Source organism: Nothoprocta perdicaria, unplaced genomic scaffold (assembly GCF_003342845.1).
Source record: "Nothoprocta perdicaria isolate Ctin4 unplaced genomic scaffold, notPer1 scaffold_237, whole genome shotgun sequence".
Classification (NCBI taxonomy): Eukaryota; Metazoa; Chordata; class Aves; order Tinamiformes; family Tinamidae; genus Nothoprocta; species Nothoprocta perdicaria.
Genome location: NW_020455463.1, coordinates 1,021,376 through 1,041,272, shown reverse-complemented (window position 1 = coordinate 1,041,272; position 19,897 = coordinate 1,021,376).

The following is a 19,897-nucleotide window of genomic DNA, read 5'->3' as shown; positions in this document are numbered from 1 at the left end:
AAATAAATTGAGAAATCCAAATACAGTTCCAAATACAGTTTCACGGTTCCTCATTTTATTCAATATTAGTTTTCAGCAGAAGAACGGAAATAAGAATTCAAGGTTACAGAGAGTACAAGGAGTACCTGAGGGGAGAATGTAGGGAGGAAGGGGCCAAACTCTTCTTGGTGATGGCCAGTGACAGAACAAGGGGTAACAAGTACAAATTGAAACATAGAAAGTTCCCTCTCCATGTGAAGAAGAACTCGACTGTGAGGGGAACAGAGCCCTGGAGCAGGCTGCCCAGGGAGGCTGGGGAGTCTCCTCTGAAGATCTTCCAAAGTTGCCTGGATGTGACCCTGTGTCATGTACTCTAGGGTCCCTGTTTGAGCAGGAGAGTTGGACTAGATAAGCTCTAGAGGTCCTTTCCAACCTCAACCTTTCTGTAATTCTGTGTTTCTGTGAAAAGAATTTCATTATTTTTACTTTAGCCATCATTAATATTTGCAGTATTGCTTATTTTTTTTGATGATAATTCCCAGTAGACTGTGCACATTTTATCAGGCATTTAGTTCTTTTATTTTGTGCTGCTTTAGTTGTTGCTTCAAGGAGAAACTGGAGGGACTGTCTTTGAGACCACTCGGTTGTAATGATGGTTCTTTCCCACAGGCAGAGACACAAAGACATAAAATAGGATTTTTGAAGACATAATTTTTTCAAGATCAACATTCTACATTTGTTTAAAGTTGCTCACTAAAGAGGTAATTAACAAACTTACAAAGGATAAGGGGTAAAAATTACAAGGGGTAATTAGAAAACTATTTACAGTTCTTCTTTGAGAAAAACAGAGGTAAAAACAAATAAACAAACCAAAAAACAAAGACATTCAGTTGAAATATAGGAATATTGGGGATATATTTTGTGGGGAGAGTCAGGGTAGGGGAGAGGCAAGGTAGGGGAGAGGGGGAAAGAATGACAAAAACAAACAAAATAAAAACAAAAGACAAAAAGATATAAAAATTTTCCTAAAAGAAAAAGGTTTTCTTTTTTTTAAAACAAAAACAAATAAACAAAAAAAAACAAAAAAAAGAGAAAAAGATTTTTCTAAAAGAAAAAGGGTTTTTTTTTTTTCCCAATAATTCATTCTTCTATTGTGGGGGAGAATGATGGAAACATATTGAAATAACTTGAGCAGTAAACACATATGTTTCTACTGGAGTATACATTATTATTCTTTTACAGCAGTATTTAATGGTCCCAGATGAGATGGAAGTAACTTTGTTCTGCTGGAGCCTAGATTCTTGATACCGGGAAGAGGAATCCCACCCAGGAGCAGAGCACTGGTAGGCGAAGGAAAGACATCACTGCAAATCAGGCGATGATTATGGTGCTGGTGAGCAGAAAAGGAGAACAAGACACTCAAAGGAGAAGCCCGTCCTTAAAGGCTCATCCAGGAAAAAATGCACAGCCTGAGTTTTGTTCCCATTTTGTTCCCATTGAGATAGTATGGAAGATGATGTGAACAAAACTGAGCCTCTGCCTCTTCCTGCTTCAGTAGTTTGCTTGAGCTTTATTTTCTCCCTCGTTTTTTATAGGTTTGGGTAACTTAGTGAGAAATCTGAGTGGAGACGGGAAAGGCACTTCCCCAGCTCTCTTGCTGATCATTTGGAGGTGCTGCTCCCATTGGTGTTAATCAGTGCAAGACCATCAGAGCTTGGCTCTGGCTTCAAGTGAAGCCAGATCCTGCTCTGTTGCCTGGAAAATATCTGCTGGGGTGGACAGAAGGAACAACAAACACAGGAGAGAGGAGGGAGACCCGGGAGAGGCAGTTGGTAAAAAGCTGCAGACCTTTCAAGGTCTGATCCAAAGACGAGACTGAGTCACTGACTCTCACAACTGAGGTCAAAGAGATTTGTGTTTAACTCAAGACGAATGTTTGAAACTTTCCAAAGTCAGGATTTTAAATCTGTAAATTGCAAACCTATGACAAGCTATGAGCTACTCCTAAATGATTTGGAAAAGGTAGCGAACAAATCAAATCAAAAGCCCTAAAAGGAGGTTTAAGGTATGTCTGGGGACTCAAGGTGTGTCTGGGAGGGGCACCTGCATATGAAAATCTTGAGGGTCTATAAAAGGAAGGGTAGGTCACCATCACAGAACATCTCACTGTCTTTTCCCTAAGTTAGTCCTGGATCTCATTCTTATCGGGCTTGCTTACAACCTGCTACTTCCCAAGGCCAGTATACAAAAGTCATTTTGAGATGTGAATAGAAAAAGGAAACTTTGCAGAAAGTTGGATGTAACTGTGCCTTTTTAAGTCTTTGCTTAGCCAGGAACTGCATTAACAGAATGATTAATAGCATGATAAATTGTCCCTATGCTACAAAATCTCAAGAGAAAAAAAAGCAAACAAATATTAAAACCATCCTAGAATATGAACCAGTTCCATTACAGTGCAAAACGAGTTACAAGACTTTCTATGGAGCTTTGGATATGGCAGTCTGAATATAAATGCAAAGACATACGTAGAACTCCAGAACACGGTCTAGGAAACAATAGTTTCACCTATGCCATCATTTAGGAATGGATTCAAAACTGGACTCAGTGCTGAATTCACCATCTGTCCTGTAGGACTAGCTCTTCACATGAATGCTCTCAAGTCAATTGACAAGATGAGCATATTAGCACCTCTTAACTAGACAGTCTAACTACCTGGGCATAAATAAGGCCTTGAAATTTAATTGATGGAACTTAAAGCACCTATTTTAAAGAGGTACCTATTTTAGCATGCTAGGAAGTGGAGCAAAATCTTATGCTGTAACCCTCCCATTGTCACCACATTTCATGTCTTTATCCTTGTGCCTATGAATGTAGCAGCTTTGGAGTCAGTGAGGTTTCTTGATATCCTGATCCAACCAGTTAGGATCTAAGTAGATGAAGCTCTATCTATACTAACTGTTCTGCCAGCAAAATTCTCACAGCGTGAGGATGTTAGGGAAGTATCATGACAAAGACCAGCTGTCAATTCCAACATCAAGCAAGACAGACAGAAAAATTCCTTTGTGTAGCAAAATTCCCTGTACAATTAAGAATTATGCCATTGGACAGCATAAAGTTGCTACTAAAGAATTTCAATATAATGGACATTTTTTTAATCTGGAGTCTCCATAACATGCTGGTGTCTGCATTATGACTGTACCATGCTGATGCAGTCTTTCTAACTGCTCTTACTCTTCAATATTTTTTGAAACTTATAGCCAACTACAGACAAGTTTGGGTTCTGTGTAGAAGAAGGATTTATGAGCTTTATGGTTCCTTCATGTTACGATTGGGAAAAATAATCTGTTAGTGCCTTACCAAGAGAATGTGTGAATTCTCCCCAGTTTAGACACCAAGAAAGCCAGAGAGATAGAGAAAATTACAAAATCAATAATTTTGGGAGGTATTTTAAATTTGAACTCCCATGTGGAGACACCGAAGAACCCAACCATGAGAACCTGTGCTGCTGGAAACATAACTTCATCTGTTTCATCACTCAAGGCTTGTTAATTCTCTGGTTAGCAATATTCATTCTGCATTCTACTTTCCTCTTTTCTCTCTGCAAGGATTGTTTGGCTCTGCATGTTTGCATTTGATCACTCTCCCCTTTCCCATTTCCAGAGAATCCTTGAATATTAGGCCTTTGAACAGCCCTTTATGAAACAATTGACCATGCATTTTGAATTTTTCCGTTCCAAATGGATTTGTGCCAGTTTTATATTAAATCAAGTGCCTTTTAGGATTCTCCTGACTACTTTATACTGCTGGAAAACCATTTCTTGTCAGAAGCCCAAAGAGTGTGATCATTCTGCTCTTGCAGTTTTCTTATACTCTTTCCCAAGGAACCATACCAGCCACAATCTGAAACAGGTTGTTGTGTTGATAGACATCTGGTATGAGTCAATTCACTTAAGCCTACCTTCTTACCACACTGAATTCAAGCACCACATGGTCACTGATTCTCATATCAGCAGGCCCACAAAAGCTTTTTAAGTTGTGTTTGCTTGTTTTCTTTTTTTTTCTTTTTTCTTTTTGTGTGTGTCTGTTAAAAATGAAAATCAAATGAACAGCTTTTTAGAGGACATTCTCAGCAAAACATTTCCACTTCTAACTAGAAACAGGCTTTGTTCTGCTCTCAGTAAGAGACTGTGGTTTTAAAAAGTCAAAGTGCTTTCAACATTGAGATTTTTGTACATTTTCTTTTTTTTTAACAAAATGAAAACATTAACAAAGAAAGGGAAATAAATAAATAAATAAATAAATAAATAAATAAATAAAAAGGAGAGAGAGAGTTGTGGCCAAATGGGACAAATCTACAGGTGTAGCTCCATGTTCCTTGGCCAGTAGTTCATACCCATGGAAGTATGCAAAGACAAGAGAAAAGTACTGATATTCCCCACAGATACTTTCCCAGTTGCTAAGACTATGTTATTCAGAGACCTCTGGGTCAAAAAAACAATAGTGGCATTTAATAAATATTGATTTATTCTTTTTGAGATTGGTCTGATATCTTTTTGAACTTGTGTAGACTTTGATCTTTTGTGAGCTCTTGTTACAAAACAGCCTTTTGCTCTAATGTCTTACCTCCACATTTCCTAAAAGTTCAAAATTAAAAATCAATCTTTTAAGTAATTCTCTTAGGTAAAAATTAATCAATCTTGCTTCTAACCTTACTAGATTAGAGGAGTACTTGTTTCATTATCACTGATTGCATCTGAGATGCTGGAGCAAAAATGGAACAAAAGCCACAACAAAAAAGCTGCATTTTCCCTATTGACCATGATTTCCACAGGAGCATCAGCTTTTTTAAGGATAGCAAAAAAACATCTAGCCCTAGGTTCCTTTTTTTTATGTTCCTTCAAGAACACTAATTTCAGCATAATTTGTCATTCCCTTCATTTTTTTTCCCCTTTTCATATTGAGACCATGGTCTCACACTTTGGCAGTATTGGTCTCTACCCTGAAAGAGGCCCTAAGCTAATGAAGTCACTTGGGATGTAACTTAGATCTCTAAAGTCAGAGTGAATATCACCCAGAACTTTAAGAAAAATAACTGTCAGAGAAGAGAAAACAGAGAAACACGTCTTTTCTGGAAAGAGTGAATGGAGGCAGATCAGGGTAAGTCTCACTGATGTCCACTCAACACCTACCCAGCCATGGTCTGGGTTTGATGTCTTTTCTGAACTGTCTTTTTTACACTTGAAATGACTTGAGTGTAATATTGACAGCTTACCTCTATTTCTTAATCTTTTATAAACTTTTTAATAAGGCAGAATAATCTCTTTGTAAGTTAGCCCGGGTTATTTCTCAGATATATTTGTCATTGTATAGAAAAATATTAAACATCCCTGAAAGCAAAGTAGTGAGGTTTGGGGTAGTCTGTGAGCCAAAAAGAGAACATCTTACCCCTAGAGATCACTGCAGTCAAATTGAACATAATGTTAGAAAACGGACCGTAAGGAATCGTATGCAGAAGCAGAGAAGTTAGATGGGAGGCAAAGCAGTTTGCTATAGCTTCCCCTAAACTAGAGTTCTAAAACTCTACCTAATGCAGTTCATCCTTGAAGTAAGGAACATCACGGAACTGAAATATCTTCCCCTCAGTCTCACTATTGGCATTGGCTTTGGAAAACAGTCAGACCAACACAGAGGGAGGTAACATACCAGCAGTCATCCCTTATGCTAATAGGGGACTAAGCTTTCTTCAACCAGTCCAACCCGCCATCAGTAACACAGGATAAATCTGCATTCCCATGTTTTTTGGCTCTTCCCTCTCAGACCACAGCAGCTGGATAGATGGATGAATGGCTCTCTCTTTATCCCTGAAAATAAAAATAAATTTCCTATATGTGTGTATGCAAGTAATCTTCCTTTTTATAGCTGTGCTTGAAGGCTAACTTTGTCAGTCTTGAAGTGTTTAAGAAAATCATTTCTAGGATTTGAAGCCATCTCACTCCTATTCACTGTAGCAGACAACTGCTGTGATCTCACATTTCACTTTGACCAGATTACATGTGGTATGAGCTCAGTAAGAAGAATCTCACAAGTCCATCAGTGCACTAGTTTGTGTGTCAGACACCAGGAACCCTGATCACTTCACAGGGCAGTTTCCTTGTTGAGGGGGCTAGTGATCTTCACCCCCTCCCAGTAGTATCTGGTGGGCATAGCTGTTTTGTGAATCCTGATTATCCTTTTTTCTTGAAAGTGCAGAGAATGAGGACAACATAGCACGTAACCATGCAGAACTAGCACAGGGGCATCCTTGGGGCCTCACATTTATGGAGATGTTGCCACCCTGGTCTAGCTAAACATTTTCCCACCTCAGCTTAACCACATCTGCAATAACTGTCTGAGAAGTCTCTTTTCCCAAGGCATAAAACTTACCTTTATTTAATATATGGTATGGGTAAGAGCTATATGTGGGCAGCTACTGGAGCCTGGTGAGTTGCTGTTGGGTGAAGGCAAGGTTTATGGAACCTGTTCCCATTCCAAAGCAGCCTGTGGTGGGCCTCAGCCTGGACAAGATCTGCTCCTCACAGCAAGGATATGGAGGGCATGGAGGAACGCACAACAGGAGATACAGGATTAATGAGGTGGCAAGTCACTAGAGGGATGGCTTAGAAGATACTCAGATAGCGCCAAACTCCCACACTTGGATGCCAATAGCATAAGGACTTATATCTCCTGCCTCACATCAGTGTGAACAGGCCATAAGGTCCATTGTTTCATTGGTAGGAACAGAAAATTGTTGAAAACAGAAGAATTGTTTTTTTCATATAGGAAACATAGGGAGCTCTCAGTGACACAGTGGAGTTAAAAGTGGGTGAATTGTGCTGTCTGCACCTTGCAAGAAGAGTTTGTACCAGTTTGTGTCTCCTCAAGATAAGTCTTTTCTATAATTCAGCAATTGCTAGCACAACCCTACGTGCTTTACCAACTGGCACACACAGACACTCAAAAATTCCCAACCTGGGAACGCTTTTGGAGCTCCCAAAGTTCCTAACCATAACTAGGAGGCACTTTTTAACAAGACTGCCTCTACATCCCATTTAATTCTGATTCCTGGATGCCAGAAAGTCCAAGATCTGCTCCCTTCCTCTCTGCTACCCCCTCTCAAATGTAGAAGACAAGGGAGGCAAAGCTTGTGAGGTTTGTGGGTAAGATGAATTGGGGGTAGAGGGTGAAGAGAGACAAAGAGAGAGAGGGAAAAAAAACAAAATAAACAAACAAGCAAAACAACAACAACAACAAAGATCAAAGCAGCTTGACTTTCCACTTTAACAGGTTGTTACCTAGGTGGTTTCCATACCTCATTTTGAGAATCTCTTTATGACTTTTCCATCTCTAATACGAGGGCTATGGAGTGCCACTCTGACTTGTAGATGTCCCCATAGCACCAAAGGGCTTCCCTTTTGTGCTCCATCCTGCCAGGTTAGTTATTGTGCACACATGAAACTGCCCTGGATAGCTTTAGATGGAGCCAAGAATGCTGGACACTTAAAAGCAATTTCCCGTCCCTACTTCACACCTAATCAGTCCAAGGGTGTGTGTGAGCTATGTAAATGTTGTTGATGGCACTTTGCTTTCCCAGCTGCCAACAGGCTGGCTGCTTGTGCTTGAGTTGAGGGAAATCCTGTATGGCTGTTAGGATAGATCCTTTATTGTTGTGGTGGCACAGGAACTATGGTGCTTGTGCAAATCCTTTTAACTTAATCCTTATTTAACTTTTCTGAGTGATTTTCTTATCTCCTCCTACAGTGATTTATAGTTCTGGCTTATATATGATTTTATAAAGCTCTTTTTAGAGACTCACTGTGTAAGAGTCCACCTTATTACCTGTCTTACCAGAAGAATGACCTTTTGCTGGTTGGTAAATGGTAATTGTGATTTGGATACAAGCAAGCTTGTTCTGTGGACTATGATGAATAACACAGGGAAAAGAGAAGAGCCAGAAAATTCAGGTAAAATACAGCTTATCAAAGTGGAAGGGAAAAAAAAAAAAGAAAAAAGAAAGAAAGAAAAAAAATGAGAGAGGAAGAATTGTCTTTTTGGCAAATACTTCCATGCTTGGCTTTTAAACCCATAAGCAGTGGGTTTAAGGCTGAATGGCCAAGATCAGCTTCTGTATGTACAACTCTCCTTCCATTAGCTATTGGAGAAGGCTAAGATGACAGATGACAGGTTTTTTTTTCTTTTTTTTTTTTTTTTTTCTGAGTATATAAGTTAGGATGTCTCAGAGTCCTAGACAGCACACAAATTTAGGCATGTCTTGCCAAAAGAATAGACATATACAAACCAAGGAGAGGGTGAACTGCACTTCTAGCATGGTGCCACTAAAACTAAGGGTGATTTTTAGGGAGGATTGCTGGTGCTGGATTTCATCATGGCTGTGGGAATTGGGGCATCATCCTGTGAGAAGCAGGTGGAAGCAGTGACAGTGACTAAATGCTGATTAAATGATGATAGAAAGAGGACATCATAAAGTAAAACCAAGAAAGCAGAGTACCAGAGCTGAAATCTTTTGGGCTATGAACAGTCTGTGACTGGTGTTCTAACCTCCTGATCTATTGATAGAATTGTGAAAGACTTGAATCTTTCAGCTAAGTTCCCCTAAAAGAAGAGTTTTCTGAGATGTTTCTCTTCTCTTTTAGTCTTTCAATAGATTGAGAATGATATCTGCTTGAAGGCTTAATAATGATGGAGAGAAACAAGACCTTTCAGTGGGTGATCCTTTTTAAACCCCAACATGTCTGTGTTAAGAAATAGGGGCACATTGATGCTTAGCTGCCATTTCGTTGTCTTTTTAAAAAGTAAAGGTACTCTTTTAATAGAAAATTTGTTTCCAGCCTTGGCTAAGATTGCCTATAAGAAGCAAAGGTATTGCTTATTATGTTCTTATAGTATTGTATTCTTACATATTCCTTTATTCCTATATATTCCCATAAGAAGTTTTCCAAATGCATATGTAAAAAATCACCTTGCCCTCTGACAAATTATTAGGATAACAAAAGCATCAAGCCTGGGGCAGATCACGTAATAGCTCAAATCTTGTTCCATGAGGCATTTTCTGAACTCTCTGATCTCCTAATCCACTTGATTTCCTAAATATCTTACATCTTGAGGCAGTTGGTACCTTTCTGCACCCTTCTTTACTTTTGTTGGCAGATTGTGCTGGGCTTCATTCTTCAAAGTTGTCTTCTGGCTTCACTACTTGAAAATAAACATTTTTTTCTTTTTTTTTTTCTTTTTTTTTTCCTTTTTTTTTTCTTTTTTTCTTCTTTTCGAGACACAACCCTTCCTTCCTCTGTTGACTGAGATTGTACAGGCTAATGAGGTTCATAAATGAAAAGAAAGTTTAAATAATGTCGTAGGACTGTTCCTCGTGTTTTGTGCAATACTTTGCATTTAAGAATTTCGCATAGCTCATGCACAAATCTAAAAGGCCAGAGAGTCATTTTTACCTTGCAGTTGTAAAGGAAAATTTAACTGTAAAAGCAAGGAAGTCTTTTGCATTTGCTGCTTCTTGCATTACCCTCAGATCCTGCAGTCTCTGCAGCAGACCTGCCCCATAGCTTAGGTCCCCCCTCTCCTTCCCAAGAGGGATCTGAGACCGTAGCACACCTACTAATCCTCTCTCTGCTCCTTCCTCACCTCTTTCTAAATCCTCGTTGAACTCTGAGGGGCAGGAAGCCAACAGCTGGCTGCGGTTTGGAGCCCTTATAGCTATAAACTCCTTGCATGAACTGGAGCAGCCCTCAGGCTAGTTTAGTTTGGCAGAAGCAGGCTGGCCATACCAAGAGGTAATACCATCTTTAAGCTGCTTTCACACACAAAATGCTCTGACCTGTGGAGATGATGTTTATCAGCAGCCCCCCAAAATCTGATTTGACTTGTTTTCTACAGCTCTGTAATGACCAAGCAGTTTGACATATCAGCTCTAATTTATTTATTAATTTACATATTATTTTATTTTGTATTGTTATTTCATTATGTGCTCTCCTTTTTGGCAAGTGTTCAGAGTCTGCAAAGTGAATTTAAGCTTGCTGGCAAATGAAATGGCACAAGATCCCCATTTCCTCAGGTGAAGCTCCAGAAATGCTCTAAAAGTCAAATATAGAGTCTGTCCACCAGGAACTTTTAACGTTCACTTGCAGCAACCACTCCCTTCTGCAGTCCCTAATCATCTCAATATTCCTATAAATCCTTCACAGATGGCCAAGGCAGCCATCATCTTCCAAGGATCTGTAGGTCACTGTTTGCTTTGCTCTGAAGGGATGCAAAACCAGCAAACAGTGGCAGGAAATGTCAAATCAACAGCCAGGACCTTTAAATCATTGTGAAAGCAAACTGATGAAGCTGAAAGGTTGTATTCCCAGTATAGAACAGCCAACATCACTGCAACTAAAGATGGAGAATGACCCAAGGTTTGATAAATGAGTTGTAAAGGAGCTTCTTCTGTGTATGCAATTATTTAAACAAACTACTTAGCTTCTGGAAAGAGAGTGTGTTAGGGTTTTGTTTTTTTTTTTTTTTTTTTTTTTTTTTTTTTGTAAATGGAATCTACCCTATTCAATACCAAAATTTTAGGCAGTAAGTTATTTATATATAGTTCTGTATACATTTAAATATACTTGTGTATGTAATAGATTCACAGATTACGAGATCCAGAATATCCGCCATGAGCACCTTGATTGACCTCCTACTTAGCACAGATCTTTACATGTTCTTTGTACTAGGTAACACTTTTAATTTCTGGTTCTGAAGGGTATTCTAAGATTACAAGATCTGTTTTTAGTCTAAATTAGGATGAGAGGATTACTTCTTCTCTCTCTAGCTAAGTGGAAATGCATCTGTCAAAATGTTTTCCTTAAACATTTTTTTACCAAAAAATGAAATATTTCAGCATTCCTTGAAACTGGAATGTTTCACTTGGATTCACTGATCTGACCGGAAGTATTTTATTTGACATTTGCTTTATTTAACTATTTTTTCATTGTAGTACATTGCCACTTAAAAATTGAAATCTGACAGCCTCTTGGTGTCATTAACACCTTTGATAAAGGCTTTAGTGCTTCATGGTCCTTCTGTGATGTTCATGCTCTAATTTCATGGAGGCACTCCGTAATCTCCATCCTTGGACTTTTTCAAAATTCAAATGAGTTTTGTTATAGTATTGAACTTAGCCCTGCTACGAAAAGGAGGTTGGAAAAGGGAGCGCCAGGAGGTCCCTTCCAAAATAAACTTTCCCATGATTCTATGATTAAAAGTCTGTGCAAGAGGACTGGAGTTACTCCTTATGTGGATCTGGTAAGTCCAGCTTCAGTCCCCTCGCTGGCCTCCACTGAGAGCTATCATGTGCACAGATCCATCCTTTCTTACGCTGGCACTTTCTAGTCTTACATGCTGCCCTTCCTGCTGTATGAAATAATTTAATATTATGGCAACACTTGCTGATACCACAAGACCACCTCCACAGGCTAAGTCACCAGACACACACATATATGTTGATGCTCAAGTATTTTACCTTTGCATTACAGAGCTACACATATGTCTGCATAAAAAACATAAAATACCACCCCTTTTATTGCTAAGTTTCATATGACTATAGTCTCAAATACCATTTTGTCTTCTTTCCACATTATTTACAGACATGCTTCAGATAAAAATCACACTGATCTTGTAGAGTTTGTTTTTGCTTTTGCTCTGTTTTTTGGTTTTTTTTTTTGTTGGGTTTTTTTGTGTGTGCTTGTGTATAAAAAGGGTTCTGCAGTAGCTCTTGTGAATCTACATCTTACTGAACAAGGTGGTCTATGTTTGAGCTAAAACTCAACTTGTGGGCAGCACTTGAGGAAAATCACTTGCCCACAAACACACTATTTTGCCCAGATTATGGGCAGATATAGGTTGCACACAGCTCAGGTTAGATTGACACACGAAGTTTTCTTCTGGCCTTGTAGGGCATGTCAAACATACGTAGGGCATGTGGTGGAGCCCCATTTCCTCTCTCTCTCCTGGGTCATCTGGGTAATGCACCAGAGTGTAGGAGAAGAACAATCCTGGATTTCCCCCTGTCAACGATGCCTTACTTTGCACCAAGGACATTGGCATTAGCTTGGCTAGGAGATGTCAAGCCATAGCAGCCTCTCTGGAGACTTTCCCAAAGTAATTCCATCTAACAGTACAAAAGCTCCAGTGAAATTCTGTGTTTCTTATAAAACAGATGTTTTAATATCTTGCCAATGCATAATAAATGACAATGTCACACTGTCAAGGTTGTAAACTTAATAAATTATATTTAATACTGATATAAATACAGAAAACCACATTGAAAATAGACAAGAAAAGTAACCTTGTCTTATATAAGTGCAAAAATGCTGGTATGAGCTTTCACCCCCACACATCCACATGTATGCCTATATATGCATATACAAGTGAATGTTACCAGTTAGATGAATGGTTCTGGATTACTCAATTAAGTCAGACTCACCTGAAAAATAAAAAAAGACTTTGAAATGTCAGGACAATGGGGTAACAATTTGCAAATCCCCATTAAAACCCAAATCTAATGCCATCACATTAGTAGTTTCTGCATCCACATCTAGTAGTTTCCACAGTTCATCTCATTCTTTGTCCATTCTCTTGCAGTGTATATAAAGCGGATAAAAATAACTGCTTCACTCCCTGGTCAAAATTGAAATGCTGAAACTCAGTAGGAGCTGTATAAGTGAGCAGAAAACAGATCTTTGTTTTTGTCCTGACACTTGGTGAGTACCAGTAACTCAGTGTTTTGCCTATTAAGAACTTCCATAACTTTCTGCCTTTGGAATTTACTCCTTTTTGATTTTCACCCAGAACTTGTCTTCTTACCTATAGAATGAGATATAAGGTGAATTTATTTCATTTATTTGCTTTAGCTTTTATCTTATTTTGTTTGTTTGTTTTATTTACTTTAGTCTAAGGAATGCATATTCTTTCCACCATACTTAAATATCTTCCTACTGTGCAACAGGTGCTGTACTATGGGATGTGATACATGCACTGTGCTGTACAATATTTTCAAACAATGTGAGGTCACTGGCTTGCTCTCTGAGTGAGACCTTTAGCCCCTGTCAAGGACAAACTTGTGATAAAATTTGGAAAATTTGCCAGTTATAGACCCCATCATTGTTCTCCTCTTGCTCCTGTTGCTCTGTGTCAGTTGTGTCCATTGTCTCTCATTCTGTCTATGTATACTACTGAGAATAGTCTGATTCCTTCTTCTTTACTCCCTGCTAATCAATACGTACTGATAAGATTCTCCTTGAACCTTCTCGTCTCCAGACTGAACAGTCCTAGTTCTGTTGTCATCTCCTTGTACAACAGGTTATCCAGTCCCTTAATCATTTTAGTGGCCCTTTGTTAGACCTGATCCAGTCTATTCATGTCTTTCTTGCACTGGGGAGCCAAGCACTGGACACAACTCTACATATGAGGTCTTCCAAGTGCTGCGTTGGTAGGAAGGATCAGCTCTCCAATCTGCTGCAATGCTTTGCCTATTGCAGCTGTTGGCTTTCTCCGCTAAAAGGTCATATTGCCTGCTCATGATAAACCTGTTGTCTACCACGCAACATCTTAGACTTGTTCCACATTAAGGCCTGATGGATGAACTTATCTAGTAGTTTGGATTGGGGCGTTTGCATGAGAAACTTCTGCTTGGTCAAATGAAGTCCTACCATAACCTTTGAGGTCTTGGGCATACAAAGATGCTACTTTTTCCTTTTTTTCATTTGAGTTATTAGTTCCTTGGATCTTCTTGCAATTAATGTCCATCAGTTAGCTTGAAACATCTCTCACCTGTTGTAGCCTCTAGGCAGTTCCATAAGATAGGCAGGGGATTAAAGTACTGCCCTTGGAGGCAAGAGAAGTGAAGATATAGGTGCCTTTTTGTTCAAGAAACCGACTCCTTGTCCTTTTCGCAAAACAGCTGTGTAACCAAGTAAACAGTTGGGATTTTTCGTTGATTGCAGCAATATGCCCATTCCCTGTTTTTCCTATTAACCTTCCAGTGATGGAGCAGAGAGATTAGGAAATGAGCTACATGAAAGAATTCTGAATGATATTCCCTATCAGATCTGGCTGTTCCTGAGGTATGTTAGAAATGAGGCTTTGAAATGGGGGGGAAGGTTATTTAACAGAGTCCTTTTAAACTTGGAATTAGCAAATCAAAATTAGTTGCTCTCCCTCTTTTTCTTTCCAAAGAGCATCTGAATTAAAGGGGACAGGTTGACCTTAGAAATTACCTCCTTCTGTTCCTGAAGGAGAAGAGAGAAAAAAGAAGAGGTTAGGAGTGCGAAGCACTTTGGGGTTTGGATGTGGAACACTTCAGCCGAGTGTTGCAACACACTTGCTAAACAACATAAGGGATGAAAAATTGCATTCTTCTGCTCCCAGTCCATTTATCAGCCTTCATATCTGACTACAGGACTGCGATTCACCACTAGCCATTAACAATTAAATAGGATAAAGGATGACCTGATGACCCTTGTGGTTCTGGAGGAAACCTTGCGAAGCATCTAAGACTTGGCTTAGTGCTTGGTGCTAACCACTGCAGACAACAATAGTGGTGCAGAAGGATCGTATCAAAAATAATCAAGATTAAAGAAGGCATTAGTTCTGAGCAAGTCTAATTAATAGCAGGCTCTGCCTGTTTCACTTTCCAGCTTAGCTTATGGTTCTTTATTCAAAAACTAGACTAGCAGAAAGACATTTACTAACTGGAGGATGCAGATGTTTGGCTTGTCTGGCCAACCTAACAGTGAATACTGTGGCAAATACTCTATGTTGCATAGCCAGAGGCAATCTATTTACCACACTCTGCAGGTACGACAGAGGCAGTGCTGACACTGGATGGAGCAGAGGCAAAGGATCCAACTTGAGCTAGCCACAATTGAGAGAACCAACTTACAGTCTGGTAGAAAACTCTCATGGAGCTAATAGAAAAAGTTTTGTTTCAGGTCTGATCAAAGGGACTAAGGAATACTTTGAAAATAAATGCTTTTGGATAAAGTTTAGTTTCATAAACAAAGGTTTCTCATGTCATTTTAGATATTGTGGAGTATTCTAGGTGTCCCTCCACAAGGTCAAGTGAATGTTCTGTGTCAAACTCCCGTGGATGTCTTAGGTACCCAAAAATCTCTGAAATGACTTGAGACATCCACATTTAGGGAATTGAATCACATGCTTTGTCCCAACAACATCAGTATCTATGTGTGAGCTTTGTGCTCTGGTGCCTACTGGCATTTGAAATACTCCAGGACTTCAGAAACTGCCCTCTGTGGCCCAAAGGTCTCACAGAAGCTTGAGGAGACCTTTACATTTGTGGAGCGGCAACTAGAGGTCACGAGGAATTCCCTGTGCCTCTCGCCTGGCACTATATGCTTTTCAGAAGTGAACAGGATTGAGACCAAGATATAAGCTCCTGTCACGGTCTGGGATGAATCAAGATACATGAATTAAGGTGTCTTAATCTGTGAGCTGAATTCCCCCCCCCCCCTTTTTTTTTTTTTTTTTTTTGAATACCTAACATAATAAGTGGTATTACTTCCATTTTAGGTAGCAGAGGCAGGCAACTTGCCTATGAAACAGAAATTCCTGGCTGAGGACTTTGTCTGAAAAATGGCCTTTGGGAAGAAGTTTCAGGACAGTGTTGCTTAAGTGATGGGTTGCATAGGTAGACATACTCACAGACATACTGAGTGCACTATCAAGGGCATCCCTGTATAGCATCCTGGCTCCTCATGACCAAAAAGCCAGTGCTGCCCTACTTGTACACAGTTCTGTCCTCCAAATCATTGATAAGTCTGACTCATCTATGGTTTGTCCAACAATCTTTCCTGAGTTTGGTTGTCTAAAACTTGGACTACTGTTCTATGCAAGTTTTCTTGTCTCTTTTTAAAATCAATGGAAAGACATAGGTCCCTGCAGAAGACAAGCCACCCTGCTTGTTTTATGATCAGAGGAAATACCTCCTAAAGGACCAAGTCACTACCTTTCTTTAGTAAAGAAGGAGGCCACCATTGCTGTTCTACTATGTTTGTGTCAGGGCTTGATTTATCTGGACTCCTACAAGATCTAACACCACATTATCTGCCTCAGAGTAGGCAACTGGTGTCCAGTTACCACTCCTAAAGGATTCACGCTCAACAAATCTAGGGATATCTCAGGTGACATGAAGTCCAATCATATATCTGGCATAGACTATGCATTGAATTTGATCTGTACTAGTGACTATTGATGGTCCTTTAGCAAGGATGCTATTTAGCACTGTCTAGCCACCCCGAAGTTTAGAAGTTAAGATTTATCCAGCATTCACATACCGTGTCACCTGCCTTCTTTGTAGAAGAGATATGATAAGGGATTTGATACTATCTCCTGTCATTAAAACTCCTGATGATTTTCAATTTCCTTTGCTTACGACTGAAGCCTCAAGCACCAAACACAGTGTTGTTGGGTTGTAAGCATACAGAGTCCACCACAAGGGTGGCAGCCAGGTCATTGAAGCTGGATATTCAGACACACAAAGTGCCAGTTTCACAGATAAAGTCATAGGAATCATTAAGGTAAATACTGAAATAAGAAATATGAAATCCTGCTAGGTCAGAATGGTGCATTTCATTTTTACTTCAAAGGATATGAGAGCATTCTCTGTACACTGTGGAAGTATTTGGAGCTATTTTATAATACAATCCAGAAAACCAGCTGGGTGGAATTAATTATCTTGTAAAATTAAACAAAGACGACAGTTTCCAAAGATTTCTCCCAGGACTGCTGCAAAAAGCTTAATTGTCAAAGTGAAGGAATTAAGTTAGTCCAAAGTTTGCTGGCACAGAGGTAGGTATTTACCTCTGAATGCAAGGAGTGACAACAAATTTAAAGGGATAAAGTCCTTAAACAGCAAGTAAAATTGAAAAGAGAGTGAGGGAAACATCACAACAGGGAGATCTTTTGATTAGGAGTAATCTATGAGCAGATATTGCCACTCAGTCTACTATTATATGCCACAAAAAGTTCAGACATTTCAAGGTAGCTTTCCAGATTCAAAATAGAAACATTAAAATATTTTCACTATATCATAATTTTAATGAATTTAATTTTTTATGCTTCTTTAAAAAGTCTGAATTTTGAATGATGGAGAATGTCAGTCATTGCTGTGGTTATTACATATGAAAGAAAGAAAATTATTCAAAAGTGGTAAGAGAACACTACATAAGATTTTATTGTGGAAATTCTCATTTAGAATTCTATCTTTAATTAAAATAATCTAAACTGGAATAAAGCAAACACCCACATTACCTGCATGCATAAATAGACTTGAAAGAGCAACAAAAAACTTAATAGAAAATATACTTCCCCCAAGGACTCTGGACGGCTTTCTATTCTGCACCTTAGACCTGTAACCCAGTTGCTACTTTATGATTACGTGCAATCATGAGAACTAGAATTACACACGGATTTTGATATTGGAATCTGCAAGACATTACATAATTCATGCATTGACGGTATTTATTGAAAAATGCCATTCAGAAATTTAAATAGATATTTTGCAGCCTTTACTTTTCTGCTTTTTTTTCTAAATCAGGATTTTGATTTTAAAGTTCTATCATCGCCCAACTCTCCTTCTCACTTAAAAAAAAAAGAAACAATAATAAGAAACCAAAACAAATAAGATATAAAAGGTAATAAAAAGAAAAAAAAAAAACAAAACTAGAACCCAAAGCAGTACATTCAGTATAAATTTTAGAGATATTTTTCACTAAAAATGAAAAAAAAAATCCCAATGTAAAACTTCTCGTTTTGATAAAATGGAGAAAATAAATAAGAATATTTATTAAAAACTCTTAAGAAAAAGTGAGGATCTGAAGTGTTAATCATGATGGAAAATGAGTAGGAATGGGCTTGATCACATCTAAACCTATTTTTCTACCTACTTACAATGATAAACAATGTGGAAATTTCCTGTTCTACAAAGCTCTGATTAGCATTAGTATTGCCCTAAATAAATTCAGACAGCTATAGTCAGGCTAATCATTGACTAAATCATCATCTATAGTTCATGGAGATCTAATGACTGGTGTGTATCGTTGTCTAAAGCACAAGTCTAAAAAGTAGCAGATAACAGACCACAAAAGCTGTAATTTCTCACCCTTCTTATCAAGTGTGACACATTCAGCTCTAGAGATTTTGTTTGTAAAACTAGGCAAGAAGAATCCCATCCTTTGTTGTTTTAAGTACCCTGTGTGAAAAAAAATATATGGCTTGGTTGTCAAATGCAACAGCTTGGTTCATAAGAAGACTCTCATCCTTGAAGTGTCGACTTTCACAGGAGATTGACAAGGATAGTGACTCTCTTCAGTTCTGAAGTGATGGCAATTTTGTAATGAGTCAACAGTTTCACACTTTTACTTAAAATAACACTCTTACATTCATCTGAATATTGTACAGACTTAGATAAATTATAAAAGTTATTCTTTTAGAATTTCTCATTGAAATAGAAAAAAAATGGAGAGGAGGGGAGGGAAAGGAATCTAAAAAAGACTTGCAAAATTCCATTCTTTCTTTTTTCCAAGTATGTGTATGAATCAGGAAATCTGTCTAAAGAGAGAGACTGGATTATCCATTCCAAGAGGACTTAAACTCATTTCACATCTCTACAAAAAAAAAAAAAAAAAAAAAAAGGATCCTTTCCCAACAGTCATAAGTGCACAGATTCATCAAGCTCCCCTTCCTCATACTCTTACAAAGTGGTCTCCAGCAAGTAGGGGAATTGATGATCTTATATAAAGAAAATGTCTTGGAGAATCAACCCATGGCTCTTAGGGCTTCCTTACTGGCAGGAGAACTGTAATCTTTTGACTGTACCACTATTAATCAACTTAATGGCAAGATGGTCATATAGTTGGTTCTGAGGTCACTTTGGATTACAAGTTGAAGCACAGAATGACCTCAGACTTTACTAAACCGCTAAGGGGATTTGGGGCCAACATAGTTACATGTGTTTATTATATTTTGGAAAGGTTTAAGGAAGGGCAGGTTGAGGGAGAGATTTGCCCCATGCGTTCTCTATTGACTTCTCTTTTGTTCATATCGTAATTTGTTTAAACACCTCTCATGTAAATGAAACATTTTTCTGAGTTAGAATATGACAAATTCCCACCAGAAAACAGAGAAGGAATGACTGGGAAAAGAGACAACAAGCAGCATAAATCTTATTCCTTCAAATATCTCTAAAGAAATAATGTTTCTTGTCATCAGTATGAACTTGGAACTTAGAGATTAATTTTATATATTCATTTGTATTGGGTCAGTTCATGTATAAATAGAGTCCTGACAAATGTGCTAATATTAGGTAGAAAGATATTTAACTAATATTACAGGCTTGTTTGGTTTGTTTTCAAAAGAAAAAAAAGAATGAAATCAGTGCAAGACCTGTTTGGATAAATGTCATGGGATAGGGTAGGGTTTTCTAATCTTCTACCACTTTTCTGAAATGAAATTTCCCTAGAAGAAGCCAAAAAGTAAACAAAGAAAACAAACAAACAAGCAAACAAACAAAAACAGTAAAGACTCTCTTTTGAGATTTCAATTAGATAAGGAAAGATCCTCACCTAAAAAATATTGTCATTATTTACAGTTGTGGAATTGACAATATGGTCCATATGAATTTTCCTTGTAACATCTACAAGGAACAGAGATCCTAGAAAATGACTTCTCAATCTGTTTTAATTCAAATCAATTCAAAGAGATTCAAAGAGAAAAATGAAAAAGCTCAGAAAAGTTTCAGAAAAACTGACCCAGGATCCCTTCACCAACAGTCAGGAGGCAAAAAGCAGATTAAAAAAAA